Genomic DNA, 6,312 nt, shown 5'->3' on the forward strand with positions numbered 1-6,312 from the left:
AGCACAAATCATTATTCAAATGTCTTGTCGCATGTCATGCAGTTTCGGAAGTTATTCAGATCACTCGGCTGTGTTTTCGCTGTATAGGCAAGGGAAGTTGGAAACAATGTTCATATAGGAGGCCCAGCACTTTTGAGCATTGTAGCATTTCCCACTACCTTTACTCGACTGCAATTTGCAATTATCCTCTGTTTATGCACCGATACTGTACATGTACTGTACTTTTTTTTAGGAGATCCAGGGCTACAGACATGTAGGTTCAAGTATAGGGCTAGTATCAATTGAAATTACACACATACATGTTCCCGGAAACCGGGTCGGACTCTAGGATATACACCGAGTGTACAAAACATGAGTTGCATCCCCTTTTGCCTTTCAGAACAGCCACTGTTGAGCGTGAAAAACTCAGAAGCGTTGCAGTTCTTGAGACACACAAACCAGTGCGCATGACACCTACTACCATACTCCGTTCAAAGGTACTTAAATATTTTGTCTCACCCATGCCACCTTTGAATGGCACACATACACAATCCATGTCTCAATTGTCTCAAGGCTTAAAAATCTGGATTTAACATGTCTCCTCCCCTTCATCTACACTGATTGAAATATATTTAACAGGTGACATCAATAAGGGATCATAGCTTTCACCTGGATTCACCTGGCCAGTCTGTCTTGGATAGAGAAGGTGTTCCTAGTGTTTTGTACACTCAGTGTACATTTACTTTACTGCAACTTTATATTTAGAGCGCCTATAGCTAACAGTTAACAGTACCTGTCTTGGTAGGTCAATCAACTTTGACCTAGAACCACATACAACACTTTTGCCAAGTGACATAATCCTGTTCTGGTATGAACACTTCAGTTGTAAAGTTCTAAAACTTAATTTGTCATAAGTTTAAAATTAGTAGTAGTGACACTAAAGCACATTATTGTAACATGTCCTACACTGTCTCCTGGGCAACACATTTCAACATGTCTGGCATTGTAACATGTCTGACCACTGTCAGTATAATTTTTGAGTTATATCTCTGCAAGCAACAGTTTAGTGTAATGCCCCAAGGCTCTGGCGTTACTAGATACTAGACAGGGTCTGTTATTCTGGCCCCTTATCCATTGCTCCTGGGCAGCTTTGACCCCTGACCTCATCAGGGAGAGCCTTCTCACTTCAGGACAAGGAAACGATCTGATGGGTCCAGTTGAGTGTAGTGGAAGAATACAAAATGTGTCAAAGTCGGAGGGGATGGGTGGAAGGTGGTAGTGATGGTGGAAGAGGGAGCGACAGAGTCTCATTATGATAATTCCCATGCAGCCTTGTTTACAAGTTCTAACACTGGAATGTGAGTTGTAACACTTTCTCATTCTGAACTTGTTGGCTATCACCAGTTAATTCTTGATCTGATTGAATCTAGGACAAAAACCCAGCTGGGTGCACGGTCCAGGGTTCTTCGCACACTCCATACACTCGGCAAGCTCCACGCTCTGTCATTTCCCCCCTCCTTCCCTTTCTCTCCACTCATCCCTCCACCCCTCCCCTTTCTGCCTTACTGTCTTCTCACAAGGCACAATGGCGGGGCCCTAAAGACGCCAACTCGCCTGCATTATCGTGATCTGTGACGGAGATAGATATAGGGCTAATTAAGCTGCTCTTGTTCTAGAGCTTATTGGTGGGTTGGGATGATTCGGTTGATTAAGATGCTGACTCTCGTCGTTTTAGGCTCTCGTCTCAAGTCATTTAAAAAAAAAGGTTACCTTGATTTAACTAGGCAAGTTAATTCCCGGGTTGTTTCTCTGGTCTTATTATGAAGGCAGTGAGACTAGCTGTTCTATGCTTTCTTGAATAGATAATAAGCTCTTGTTCATTATCCGCTGAGTACAGGCTACTTTTCATGATTGGTATAGGCTAATTTAGTTTGATCATAAACCTGGGAACAGTCTTGACTTGGATACTCTGTGACACCCAAATAAGTAGTGAGTGTTGTTTTTTTCTAAACAAGAAGTTAAGGTATAATGATCATAATTAGAAATTAACTTCTGTTGTTTAAGGTCCCTTAACTCCGTGACTTGTTGGAATATACTTTTACCATCTAGAGTGTTACTTTCCCTGTGAAGGACTTCATTCAGTTAGAAATCTGGAATGCACTCTTTTTTTTTTTATCAACTCCCAGCCCTAGGCTGTGAGGTAAAATATGGTTCATGTTTCATAAATGTTTCCACATTGAATTTTGAGACAACACTCAATATTGTATCCATCTATTATTTCCCATCTACAGTGCCTTAAGAAAGTATTCAAACCCCTTGATTTTTCCACATGTTGTTGTGTTACAGCCTGCATTTAAAATGGATTACATTTAGACTTTTTGTCACTGGCCTACACACAATATCCCATAATGTCTAATTGGAATTATGTTTTTAGAAATTTGTAAAAATAAATTACAAATGAAAAGCTGAAATATACTGCTAAAAAAAATTAAGGGAACACTTAAACAACACATCCTAGATCTGAATGAAATAAATAATCTTATTAAAACCTTTTTTCTTTACATAGTTGAATGTGCTGACAACAAAATCACACAAAAATAATCAATGTAAATCCAATTTATCAACCCATGGAGTTCTGGATTTGGAGTCACACTCAAAAGTAAAGTGGAAAGCTCACTACAGGCTGATCCAACTTTGATGTAATGTCCTTAACCTGTTAGGGCTAGGGGGCAGTATTGACACTGCTGGATAAAAAACATACCAGATTTAATCTGGTTACTACTCCTGCCCAGTAACTAGAATATGCATATAATTATTGGCTTTGGATAGAAAACACCCTAAAGTTTCTAAAACTGTTTGAATGGTGTCTGTGAGTATAACAGAACTCATATGGCAGGCCAAAACCTGAGAAGATTCCATGCAGGAAGTGACCTGTCTGACAATTTCTTGCCCTTCTTGATTATCTCTATCCATTACAGAGGATCTCTGCTGTTACGTGACACTTCCTACGGCTCCCATTGGCTCTCAGAAGGCGGCAAAAGCTGAATCGTGGCTTTGCAGGCTCTGGTTGAAAAAAAGTTGCGCATTTGGGAAGTGGCTGGTTACAGTACTGTGAGACTCAGGCGCGTGCCCGCGTCGACCTCATGCTTTGTTTTCTTTTGTCTGTTTACCGAAACGCAGATTCCCGGTCGGAATATTATCGCTTTTTTACGAGAAAAATGGCATAAAAATTGATTTTAAAACAAGTCAAAATGAGGCTCAGTAGTGTGTGTGGCCTCCATGTGCCTGTATGACCTCCCTACAACACCTGGGCATGCTCCTGATGAGGTGGCAGATGGTCTCCTGAGGGATCTCCTCCCAGACCTGGACTAAAGTATCCACCAACTCCTGGACAGTCTGTGGTGCAACTTGGCGTTGGTGGATGGAGCGAGACATGATGTCCCAGATGTGCTCAATTGGATTCAGGTCTGGGGAACGGGCGGGCCAGTCCATAGCATCAATGCCTTCCTCTTGCAGGAACTGCTGACACACTCCAGCCACATGAGGTCTAGCATTGTCTTGCATTAGGAGGAACCCAGGGCCAACCGCACCAGCATATGGTCTCACAAGGGGTCTGAGGATCTCATCTCGGTACCTAATGGCAGTCAGGCTACCACTGGCGAGCACATGGAGGGCTGTGCGGCCCCCCAAAGAAATGCCACCCCACACCATGACTGACCCACCACCAAACCGGTCATGCTGGAGGATGTTGCAGGCAGCAGAACGTTCTCCACGTCGTCTCCAGACTCTGTCACGTCTGTCACGTGCTCAGTGTGAACTTGCTTTCATCTGTGAAGAGCACAGGGCGCCAGTGCCAAATTTGCCAATCTTGGTGTTCTCTGGCAAATGCCAAACGTCCTGCACGGTGTTGGGCTGTAAACACAACCCCCACCTGTGGACGTCGGGCCCTCATACCACCCTCATGGAGTCTGTTTCTGACCGTTTGAGCAGACACATACACATTTGTGGCCTGCTGGAGGTCATTTTGCAGGGCTCTGACAGTGCTTCTCCTGCTCCTCCTTGCACAAAGGCGGAGGTAGCGGTCCTTCTGCTGGGTTGTTGCCCTCCTACGGCCTCCTCCACGTCTCCTGATGTACTGGCCTGTCTCCTGGTAGCGCCTCCATGCTCTGGACACTACACTGACAGACACAGCAAACCTTCTTGCCACAGCTCGCATTGATGTGCCATCCTGGATGAGCTGCACTACCTGAGCCACTTGTGTGGATTGTAGACTCCGTCTCATGCTACCACTAGAGTGAAAGCACCGCCTGCATTCAAAAGTGACCAAAACATCAGCCAGGAAGCATAGGAACTGAGAAGTGGTCTGTGGTCCCCACCTGCAGAAACACTCCTTTATTGGGGGTGTCTTGCTAATTGCCTATAATTTCCAATTGTTGTCTATTCCAGTCAAACTGTTCGCTGCTCTGGCACCCCAATGGTGGAACAAGCTCCCTCACGACGCCAGGACAGCGGAGTCAATCACCACCTTCCAGAGACACCTGAAACCCCACCTCTTTAAGGAATACCTAGGATAGGATAAAGTAATCCTTCTAAACCCCCCCCCCCCCCCCCCCTTAAATGATTTAGATGCACTATTGTAAAGTGGTTGTTCCACTGGATATCATAAGGTGAATGCACCAATTTGTAAGTCGCTCTGGATAAGAGCGTCTACTAAATGACTTAAATGTAAATGTAAATGTATTCCATTTGCACAACAGCATGTGAAATGTATTGTCAATCAGTGTTGCTTCCTAAGTGGACAGTTTGATTTCACAGAAGTGTGATTGACTTGGAGTTACATTGTGTTGTTTAAGTGTTCCCTTTATTTTTTTGAGCAATGTATATTGAGTCTAAGTATTCAACTCCTTTGTTGTGGAAAGCCTAAATAAGTTCAGGAGTAAAAATGTACTTAAAACCTCTTACATCTAGATGTTCCGCTAGCGGAACACCTGCTCCAATATCCAATGATGGGCGTGGCGCGAAATACAAATTCCTCTAAAATTCGAAAACTTCAATTTTTCAAACATATGACTATTTTACAGCATTTTAAAGATAAGACTCTCGTTAATCTAACCACACTGTCCGATTTCAAAAAGGCTTTACAGCGAAAGCAAAACATTAGATTATGTCAGCAGAGTACCCAGCCAGAAATAATCAGACACCCATTTTTCAAGCTAGCATATAATGTCACCAAAACCCAGAAGACAGCTAAATGCAGCACTAACCTTTGATGATCTTCATCAGATGACACACCTAGGACATTATGTTATATAATACATGCATGTTTTGTTCAATCAAGTTCATATTTATATCAAAAAACAGCTTTTTACATTAGCATGTGACGTTCAGAACTAGCATACCCCCCGCAAACTTCCGGGGAATTTACTAACAATTTACTAAATTACTCACGATAAACGTTCACAAAAAGCATAACAATTATTTTAAGAATTATAGATACAGAACTCCTCTATGCACTCGATATGTCCGATTTTAAAATAGCTTTTTGGTGAAAGCACATTTTGCAATATTCTAAGTACATAGCCCAGCCATCACGGGCTAGCTATTTAGACACCCGGCAAGTTTAGCCTTCACCAAAATCAGATTTACTATAAGAAAAATGTTATTACCTTTCCTGTTCTCCGTCAGAATGCACTCCCAGGACTTCTACTTCAATAACAAATGTTGGTTTGGTCCCAAATAATCCATCGTTATATCCAAATAGCGGCGTTTTGTTCGTGCGTTCTAGACACTATCCGAAATGGTAAATCAGGGTCGTGCGCATGGCGCATTTCGTGACAAAAAAATTCTAAATATTCCATTACCGTACTTCGAAGCATGTCAACCGCTGTTTAAAATCAATTTTTATGCAATTTATCTCGTAAAAAAGCCATAATATTCCGACCGGGAATCTGTGTTTCGCTAAATAGAGGGAAAAACAGAAAGACGGGGGCGGCCAGTGCACGAGCCTAAGCCCTTTGTCCTCTGATAGACCACTTAGCAAAAGCGCTCGTGTGTTTCAGCCAGGGCTTTGAATTACGTCATTCAGCTTTTTCCCGGGCTCTGAGCGCCCATGGAAGCCGTAGGAAGTGTCAAGTAACAGCAGAGATCCTTTGTAATGGATAGAGATAATCAAGAAGGGGAAGAAATGGTCAGACAGGGTACTTCCTGTACAGAATCTTCTCAGGTTTTGGCCTGCCAAATGAGTTCTGTTATACTCACAGACACCATTCAAACAGTTTTAGAAACTTTGGAGTGTTTTCTATCCAAAGCTAATAATTATATGCATATTCTAGT

Source organism: Salmo salar, chromosome ssa11 (assembly GCF_905237065.1).
Source record: "Salmo salar chromosome ssa11, Ssal_v3.1, whole genome shotgun sequence".
In the NCBI taxonomy this organism is placed as follows: domain Eukaryota; kingdom Metazoa; phylum Chordata; class Actinopteri; order Salmoniformes; family Salmonidae; genus Salmo; species Salmo salar.